This window comes from Pristiophorus japonicus, chromosome 7 (genome assembly GCF_044704955.1).
Source record: "Pristiophorus japonicus isolate sPriJap1 chromosome 7, sPriJap1.hap1, whole genome shotgun sequence".
In the NCBI taxonomy this organism is placed as follows: Eukaryota; Metazoa; Chordata; class Chondrichthyes; family Pristiophoridae; genus Pristiophorus; species Pristiophorus japonicus.
The window spans coordinates 49,455,582-49,465,918 of record NC_091983.1 but is presented as its reverse complement, the minus strand read 5'-3'; positions in this window follow the sequence as shown (position 1 = coordinate 49,465,918).

Sequence of the window (10,337 nt, the reverse complement as noted above, 5' to 3'; positions counted from 1 at the left end):
AAGTTTGATTGCCATTCTTTTTGCAAATATTGAGACAAAATGCTTCGGAGAAAGAAGTATTTAATTTTCTTTCAAGGAAAACGGAATGCAGGAGCAATGAGGTAATTAAAGGTTTAGGATATTGCTGTGTATCATGGCAAGATGACTGGTCGGCCCAACACACAAGATGTTCCGTTTTACAATCTTAATCATTCTGTCGAAGAAAAGACAATGCCTTGAAATCTTGGGGCATTATGCTACTGTACATGTACATTATGTACATATCCTGTATGTTAATGGTCTCTTAATGTATTTATTTTAACAACGAAAAATGCTGGAACCTTTCTCTTTTCAGATGCCGATGGGCCTGCCACGTTTTCCAGTACTGTCTGATTTTTAGCTATCTATGTATCCCGACAATCCTCCGAGTTCTGTGCTCATCCAAATCTCGTGCAGCCCCCACTTCCTTCACTCCACCATAGACGGCCGTGCCTTTAGCCATGTAGGCCCTAAGCTCTGGAATACCCTCCCCAAACCTCTCCGCCTCTCTACCTCTCTCTGCTTAAAACCTGCCTCTTTGACCAAGCATTTGGTCACCTGTCCCAGTGTCTCCTTCTCGCTGTCTGACTATGCTCTGGTGAAGTGCCGTGGGCCATTGAGGTTGACAAGTTGCTGTTGTCTGTCTTTCTATCGATCTACCTCTTTCTCTTTGGAGAACGATGTAAAATTATTGTTAAACCTGCTCAAAGTGTGTGGCCATAAAATTAGCACCTTAGTGGAGAGAAAGTGATGGCCGCCAAGCTTACGCCCACTTGAGGCACGGAACATAGTGGCCACAATTTTGGGCAGGTCGGCAGCACTGCTGTTATCTGTGCTCCCCGTAAAAAATGGTTATTAGTCAGATTGTGACGTCAATCAGCTTGCAACGCTGGATTGACGCACAGCCTGCTATTTTGGATGGAGCAGCTCCATTCAATGCCCTGTCTAAAGCACGCACAGCTGAACGTGCATTCAGCTGCATGACGGAGCCCCACCCTGCCACCAGTGCTTCTTAAAGGGACAAACGCAACTTTGAAGTAAGTTTAGATTTTGTTTTTGTACTGCTTTTTTCCCATTTTTTTTGAGTAGTGGCTTGGTATAAGACATTTAAAACATTGTTAAAGTCTTCAGGGTTTGCTGCTGGAGGTTTGCAAGGCTTTAGCTCTTAAAGGAATGTTTCTGAGAACACCACTTGCTCCCAGTCCTGGGGGCTCAAGTTGCAATCCCCCTTGGGCTGCAGTGTGACACGGAGATGGTGCAGAGGCAGCAAAGGGGACAAGCTATTCACAGAGGGAGGAGCAGGAAGAAGAAGAGGAGGAGGAAGCAGAATAGGAGGAAGTAGAAGAGAAGGAAGCAGAAGAGGAGGCAACCCACACAGTCCCTTTCTGGCTGGGATATCCAGTATGGATCCCCAATTTCCCTTTCAACATTTGTCCCAAACCTTTCCTTCCCTCTGTTATTGGCCATCACAGTGCCCTCTTGGCCACAATGCTGAAATAAAAGCTACCACAAAGCACATAGCATATCATGATGCCAGCGGCTGTTCTTAAGCTTGATCGAATTGCACACCCTGTGCATTGCTGCCGCAAGGTGGTGTCAGAACTCAATGTACAGCGCACATTGCAGCAATGAATTTCTCTGCATTGAAATTCAATGCTTCTACCACTATGTTTGACAGAATATAAACAAAATCAAGATTTTAACTGTGTGGTAAAATTAATCTTGATGCTTGCTCAGAGCTTTTAGTAGAAATCCAAGTTAGAGATTAGCATTTGTAGCTTTGGAAAGAGAAAATAAATCAGCCAAGATTCTGGTTGCTGGTCCGAGCAAGAAGTGGACATTTGTGACAGAAGTCTGTTTACTTGTGGATCACGCCACTGTCAACTCATTCATCAATGGTCACTATCCAGGCTTATATAATGGCAGGGTACCATCATCATCATCATCAAGGAAGACTTGCTTCCACTCCAAAAATGAGTCCTTAGGTGGCTGAACAGTTCAATGTGGGAGCCACAGTCCCTGTCACAGGTGGGACAGATAGTCGTTGAGGGAAGGGGTGGGTGGGACTGGTTTGCCGCACGCTCTTTCTGCTGCCTGCGCTTGATTTCTGCATGCTCTCGGCGATGAGACGCGAGGTGCTTAGCGCCCTCCGGAATGCACTTCCTCCACTTAGGGCGATTTTTGGCCAGGGATTCCCAGGTGTCAGTGGGGATGTTGCACTTTATCAGGGAGGCTTTGAGGGTGTCCTTGTAACGTTTCCTCTGCTCACCTTTGGTTCGTTTGCCGTGAAGGAGTTCCGAGTACAGCGCTTGCTTTGGGAGTCTCGTGTCTGGCATGCGAACAATGTGGCCTGCCCAGCGGAGCTGATCAACTGTGGTCAGTGCATCAATGCTGGTGATGTTGGCCTGGTCGAGGACGCTAATGTTGGTGCGTCTGTCCTCCCAGGGGATTTTCAGGATCTTGTGGAGACATCGTTGGTGGTATTTGTCCAGCGATTCTAGGCAGGGTACCAAAGAGTCGCTGGACCCGTGGAACTGCATCCAATCACAAGTTACTCCATTCAGGAAAGAAGAAATAAGATGGTAAATAAAACATGACAAAGCCAGGGCAGGACAAAAATTTGGACAAGAAAAAAACTGAACTACATAAATAATCCTCATCTCTTTTTGATGCTAATTTTCATCAATCCTCTCCTGAAGATGTTGACTCATTGTGTAGGTATTCTTTGATGAACACTATTCACACCCAACCCCCTCCCTGTATCTCACTCAAGCGGCCATTTGACATGTATAAACGAGCAATTCAACCATGTACCCACATTGCACTAGTCAATGCATGTCTCAATAATTTGTTGTGTGAATTGCCTTGGGATGTCCCGGAGAGGCACAGTGTAGTGCTATACGCTACCTTAGTAGTTCCTACATTACAACAGTGACTACACTCCAAAAGTATGTCATTGGCTGTAAAGCGCTTTGAGACATTCGGTGGTTGTGAAAGGTGCTATATAAATCCAAGTCTTTCTTTCGAGTTCAACAGGAGTTGCTGGGATACCAATCAGGAGATGGAACACTGCAATCTTTTTCATCCTTAATCCCAGATCAATGATGGTACCTGTTATGTATGCAACCCTATGTAACCTGCACACTACCGCGTATCTGTTGGAGTCCCAAGGGATCCCACCATCCCTTTGGAGCACTGTATATAACAGGCCTCCCATGCTGTACCAGTACTCTGGAGTTAGAATAAAGAGACTAAGGTCATACCTATTCACATCTACAGCATTCAGTTACATTGCTTTATTCAAGCCATAACAACTGGCGACGAGATAATGAACCATGCAGAGAATGCAGAGAAATGTTTGTATCCTGGAGAAATTCTCAGAAGGGGGTGATTGAGAGGCCTTCATGGAGCGACTTGACGAATAATTCATGGCCAATGAGCTAGAAGGGAGTGCGAACGCTGCCAAATGAAGGGCGATCCTCCTCACCGTCTGCAGGGCAACAAACTATGGCCTCATGAAGAATCTTCTTGTTCCGGTGAAACCAACAACCAAATCGTATGAAGAACTGTGTACGCTGGTCCGGGAGCAGCTAAATCCGGAGAGTGTTCTGATGGCAAGGTATCAATTTTACACATGGCAATGGTCTGAAGGTCAGGAAGTGGCGAGCTACGTCGCCAAACTAAGGCGCCTTGCAGGACATTGCGAATTCGATGGATTCCTGGAGCAAATGCTAGGAGACTTTTTTGTGCTTGGCATTGGCCATGAGGTTATCCTTCACAAACTATTGACTGTTGAAACACCGAATCTGAGCAAAGCCATAACGATAGCCCAGGCATTTATGTCCACCAGCGATAACACCAAACAAATTTCGCAGTATAAAGATGTTTCGGCAAGTACTGTACACAAAGTAACGTCGTTTTCAGGCAGGAATGCATATGGCAGAATGTACATGCCTGCAGCTGCACAACCTCAGATGACCCAGAGTCCGCCATCAAGCTTTAATGCAAGGCAATTGACACCTTGTTGGCGCTGCGGAGGTGATCATCGAGCCCATCAATGCCGCTTCAAACACTATGCATGCAAGGGCTGTGGAACAATGAGACACCTCCAGCGAATGTGCAGACGAGCTGCAAACCCTGCAAACCACCACGTTGCAGAGGAAGACCGATCCATGGCGGATCAACTTGAACTAGAGACTCAAACTGAGGAGGCAGAAGTGTGCGGGGTACACACCTTCACCATGAAATGTCCACCGATCACGGAATTCTAGTATCCATGGAATTGGACACGGGTGCGAGTCAGTCCATCATGAGCAAAAAGGCCTTCGACAGGCTGTGGTGCAACAAGGCACACAGGCCCAAGCTGAGCCCTATTCATACCAAGCTGAGAACTTAGGAAGATGCGAATAATCTCCCAAAAATACTAGGGGACCAAGGGTCTAGAGAGAAGAGGGAACTGAGGGAAATCCTTATTAGTCAGGAAATGGTGTTAGGGAAATTGAAGGGACTGAACGCCTAGAAATAGTAGATGCATTGGTGGTCATTTTCCAACATTCCATGGACTCTGGATCAGTTCCTTTGGATTGGAGGGTAGCTAATGTAACCCCATTTTTAAAAAAAGGAGGGAGAGAGAAAACAGGGAATTATAGACCGGTTAGCCTGACCGGTGGTGGGGAAAATGTTGGAATCAATTATTAAAGATGTAATAGCAGCGCATTTGGAAAGCAGTGACAGGATTGGTCCAAGTCAGCATGGATTTATGAAAGGGAAATCATGCTTGACAAATCTTCTAGAGTTTTTTGAGGATGTAACTAGTAGCATGGACAAGGGAGAACCAGTGGATGTGGTGTATTTGGACATTCAAAAGGCTTTTGACATGGTCCCACACAAGAGATTGATGTGCAAAATTAAGGCACGTGGTATTGGGGGTAATGTATTGAAGTGGATAGAGAACTGGTTGGCAGACAGGAAGCAAAGAGTGGGAATAAACGGGTCCTTTTCAGAATGGCAGGCAGTGACTAGTGGGGTGCCACAGGGTTCAGTGCTGGGACCCCAGCTATTTACAATATACATTAATGATTTAGACGAAGGAATTGAATGTAATTTCTCCAAGTTTGCAGATGACACTAAGCTGGGTGGCAGTGCGAGCTGCGAGGAGGATGCTAGGAGGCTGCAGGGGTACTTGGACAGGTTAGGTGAATGGGCAAATGCATGGCAGATGCAGTATGATGTGGATAAATGTGAGGTTATCCACTTTGGTGGCAAAAACAGGAAGGCAGATTATTATCTGAATGGTGACAGATTATTGAAAGGGGAGGTGCAATGATACCTGGGTATCATGGTACATCAGTCATTGAAGGTAGGCATGCAGGTACAGCAGGCAGTAAAGAAAGCTAACGGGATGCTGGCCTTCACAGTGAGGGGATTTGAAAATAGGAGCAGGGAGGTCTTACTGCAGCTGTACAGGGCCTTGGTGAGACCACACCTTGAGTATTGTGTGCAGTTTTGGTCTCCTAACCTGAGGAAGGACATTCTTGCTATTGAGGGAGTGCAGCAAAGATTCACCAGACAGATTCCCGGAAGGGCAGGACTGACATATGAAGAAAGACTGGATCAACTAGGCTTATATTCAATGGAATTTAGAAGAATGAGAGGAGATCTCATAGAAACATTTAAAATTCTGATGAGATTGGACAGGTTAGATGCAGGAAGAATGTTCCCGATGTTGGGGAAGTCTAGAACCAGGGGTCAGAGTATAAGGATAAGGGGTAAGCCATTTAGGACAGAGATGAGGAGAAACTTCTTCACTCAGAGAATTTTGAACCTGTGGAATTTTCTACCACAGAAAGTTGTTGAGGTCAGTTCGTTAGATATATTCAAAAGGGAGTTAGATGTGGCCCTCACGGCTAAAGGGATCAAGGGGTATGGAGAGAATGCAGGAATGGGGTACTGAAGTTGCATGATCAGCCATGATCATATTGAATGGTGGTGCAGGCTCGAAGGGCCGAATGGCCTACACCTGCACCTAATTTCTATGTTTCTATGTTTCAACCCCCACCCCACGCCCCCTGCACAGAGTTCTTACAGGAGGTTGGGATCTCGATGCCAGGACATAGGGCAATTGGCAGTTGTGGATCTCTGGGCCGGGAGGAGGGAAATTGGGGAAAGGGGATCTGTGGGCCAAGAGATACAAGATTGGGGGTAGGAAGATTGGGGATCTTGGTTGGGAGCAGTGCTGATCAGGAGGCTCCGTTAATGCAGGAGTGCTCCTCCCAGCTCCATGTTCAGGGCAGTAACCTAACTCTCTTGTTGCAGGTGTTCTGTAGAGTTGGTTTCCTTGAGTGCAGCCAGTGATGGCACTGTCTGTCTGAGGTTAAACCAATCTTGCTGCAGGGGCCTCAAGCAAACATTAGCCCCTTTTATTTGCATATGCACAGCGCCTAATGACTGCTTCAGGCCTGGATAAAGAATGCCTTTTAATTGTCCTTGCCCAATATGGCAGCTGGTGCTGTTCTATGTGTGTACGCACTTCCTGCCTGCCATTTTAGGAACCTGGGATGCCATGTGGCACTTGGAAAAACAAGTGCTTCACGGCCGAATTTCCAGGCCTATGAGTCTAAATTGTTTTGACATCGTTTTTTGTTGGCAAATCGTGTTTGACTAATTGATTAAGTTTTTTGATTAGGTAATTAGAGGGTGGATGAGGGCAGTACAGTTGATTTTTTGTATATGGACTTTCAAAAGTACCATATATTAGTGCAGGTTGAACCTCCCTTATCCCGAACCCTCGGAACCTGGCCTGTTCTGGATAAGGGGTTTTTCCGGATGAGAGGTGGTCACTTTAAATTGGATGGTACAGGTACTGAGCAAGAGAATTTCTGGGCTGGCTGGCTTGGGGCTGGGAGTGCGGCAGAGAGATGGGCGGGTGGGCGGAGGGGGACAACTTCAATTTTTAATGTTGGAGTTCTGCGCATGCGCCACCCAGTGGCCGGGAATGGTAATGGACGAGGGATAGTTTCCTGGACTAGTTTTGATCGCCTGGATGGGTGTTCCCAGATTTTTTCTCTCTAAATTGGCCTGGGTTTTTAATCTGGTTTATGCCTCTCCAAGGAGATCACATGGCTCCAGTTGGGCTGGAGTGTAGATGTTTTTAGTATAAGGGGTGTTGCAGTGGTGTGAGGCGGACTGGTTGGGCTGGGTGCTCTTTGCTTTCCATTATTATTCATGGGTTTGTATGTAACCTTTACGGCTGCTGATGAATGGCTGTGCGGCTCTTTGTCGGCCAGCGCAGACACGATGGGCCTCCTTCTGCACTGTAAATTTCTATGTAAATTTCTATGTTTCTTCACTAAAGAGCAGATCTCTGTAATTGGCAGTGCGGCAGTAAAAGTCTCCTATGATGGAGCAGTGCACGAACTCCCACTATGGAGAGTACCAGGAGATGGCCCCACACTGTTTGGCAGAAGCTGGCTGGGAAAAATCCGCTGGAACTGGGATGACATCCGAGTGCTTTCGTCCGTCAATGACGCCTCATGTGCCCAGGTTCTGAGCAAGTTCCCGTCGTTGTTTGAGCCAGGCATTGGAAGTTTCTCAGGGGCAAAGGTGCAGATCCACTTGATTCCCGGTACACGACCCATCCACCACAAGGCACGGGCGGTGCCATATATGATGCGAGAGAAAGTGGAGATCGAGCTGGACAGGCTGCAACGAGAGTGCATCATCGCACCGGTGGAATTTAACGAGTGGGTCAATCCGATTGTTCCGGTCCTCAAGGGCGATGGCACGGTCAGAATTTGCGGGGACTATAAAGTAACGATTAACTGTTTTTCACTGCAGGACCAGTACCTGCTACCCAAGGCAGACGACCTATTTGTGACGCTGGCAGGAGGAAAGATATTTACCAAGTTGGACCTGACCTCGACCTACATGAAGCAGGAGCTGGCGGAATCTTCGAAAGGCCTCACCTGCATCAACACGCACAAAGGTCTGCTCATGTATAATAGACGCCCGTTTGGGATTCGATCGGCCGCAGCTGTTTTTCAAAGGAACATGGAGAGTCTGCTAAAGTCGGTTCCGCACACCATGGTTTTCCAGGATGACTTATTGATCACAGGTCAGGACACCATCGAACACTTGCAGAACCTAGAAGAGGTTCTAAGTCGGCTAGATCGTGTGGGACTCAGCTTGAAATGCTCGAGATGTGTTTTCCTGGCGCCAGAGGTCTAGTTCTTAGGGAGAAGAATCGTGGCAGACGGCATCAGATCCACCGACGCCAAGACGGAGGCCATCAAGAACGAGCCAAGACCACAGAACATGACGAAGCTGCTGTCGTTCCTGGGACTCCTCAATTATTTTGGTAATTTCCTACCCGGGTTAAGCACCTTGCTAGAAACTCTACACATGTTGCTACGCAAGGGAGATGACTTTGTATGGGGGAAATCACAAGAGACAGCTTTTGAGAACGCCTGAAATCTGTTATGTTCCAACAAACTGCTTGACCTGTATAATCCTTGTAAACATTTAGTGCTAGCTTGCGATGCATTTTTGTATGGGGTTGGGTATGTATTACAACAAGCAAACGAATCGGGAACATTGCAACCGGTCGCTTATGCGTCCAGGAGCTTGTCCACGGCCAAAAGGGCCTACAGCATGATTGAAAAAGAAGCTCCGGCATGCGTTTACGAGGTAAAAGATAATGCAGCAGCATCTGTTTGGTTTTAAGTTCGAGTTAAAAACTGACCACAAGCCATTCATATCGCTATACTCAGAGAGCAAATGTATCAGTACCAATGCCTCTGCTCACATCCAAAGATGGGCGCTCACGCTGTCTGCATATAACTATGTAATTCGCCACAGGCCAGGCACAGAGAACTGCGCTGTCGGCCTCAGTCGGTTACCATTGCCCACCACCGGGGTGGAAATGGTACAGCCTGCAGACTTGCTCTTGGTGATGGGTGCATTTGAAAATGAAAAGTCACACATTAGGGCCCACCAGATCAGGACCTGGACCAGAAGGATCCTGTGATGTATTCAACTGTCATTGTAACCCATGTATAAGCTGACCTAAGTTGTACACCTTGAGAATACCGTCCACAGGGGGCGAACTTGTGGGAGTCACTCCTAACCTGGACTTTCCGATATAAAAGAGGAAGCTCCACCCACTGCCTGTCTCTTGAGGTCTTGGTAATAAAGGTAACTGGTCACAGAGTGACTTTCTCTCAAGTATGGGCCTCGTGTGCATATATACAGTAGAGTAAGGACATATTATTGGCGATGAGAAACTGGGATTTAAACCACACGAGCATGGCCACTAGCAGCACAGAAGAGAGGTACTGTGTTGGTGCTGATTGGGACAACTTTATTGAGAGGCTACAGCAAAGTTTTGTCACTAAGGAATGGTTGGGACAGGATTCGGCCATCAAACGCAGGGCTCATCTCCTGATGGGTTGTGGATCCAGAATATACTCCCTGATGAAGGATCTTCTAGTGCCAGAGAAGCCGGCGGACACCTTAAACCAGTGAGCAGCATGCACATGGCGAGACACTGGTTTTACACGCACCGGCAGCGAGAAGGGCAAAGTGTTCCAGACTTCGTGGCAGATCTCTGGCGACTGACGAGCCTATGTAAGTTCCCAGATGCATGCAGAGCGGAGATGCTGCAAGACTTTTTTATTGAGGGTATCGGGCATGCTGGGGTTTTCAGGAAACTGATTGAGACCAAAGACTTGACCTTGGAAGCGGCGGTTCTGATAGCCCAGCCAATTATCTCGGGGGAGGAAGCCAGAATGATTTATTGCAAAAATCTTGGCTCAAATGCCGCAAACGACCAGGGAGTCAACATTGTTAATGCTACACACAGTTCTCGAGGCAGATGAGGGCAATCGGACATGCCCCAGCATGCAGTCGAACCAAAGGGGGAATTCAACAGAGACAATGGCTAGCTGAACGGCGATTCATGCCATCGCAAGGGACAATGCGGCCAGTAATGGGGCCATCAACACCTGTTAATGGTGCGCTTAAGGATAGTTACAGAGACAGTCAGAGACAGTCGACCGGTAATGGACCTTTTGTTTCCAACAATGGGGCCTCCAGCTCTGCTGGCGGTGTGGAGGCAAACACCCAACCAGAGCTTGCAGGTATCAGCAATATACCTAGTGAAACTGCAACGTCAGCGGTCACTTGGCATGTATGTGCAGGAAGCCTGCAGCCAGGTTGATGTACGAGGAGGACGGGCCCGATGTAAACCCTACAAGGCCAAATGAATACTGGGGGAAATGCTGGAAGCTGAAGTTCAGCGAGTTCATGTGGAGCCCATATAC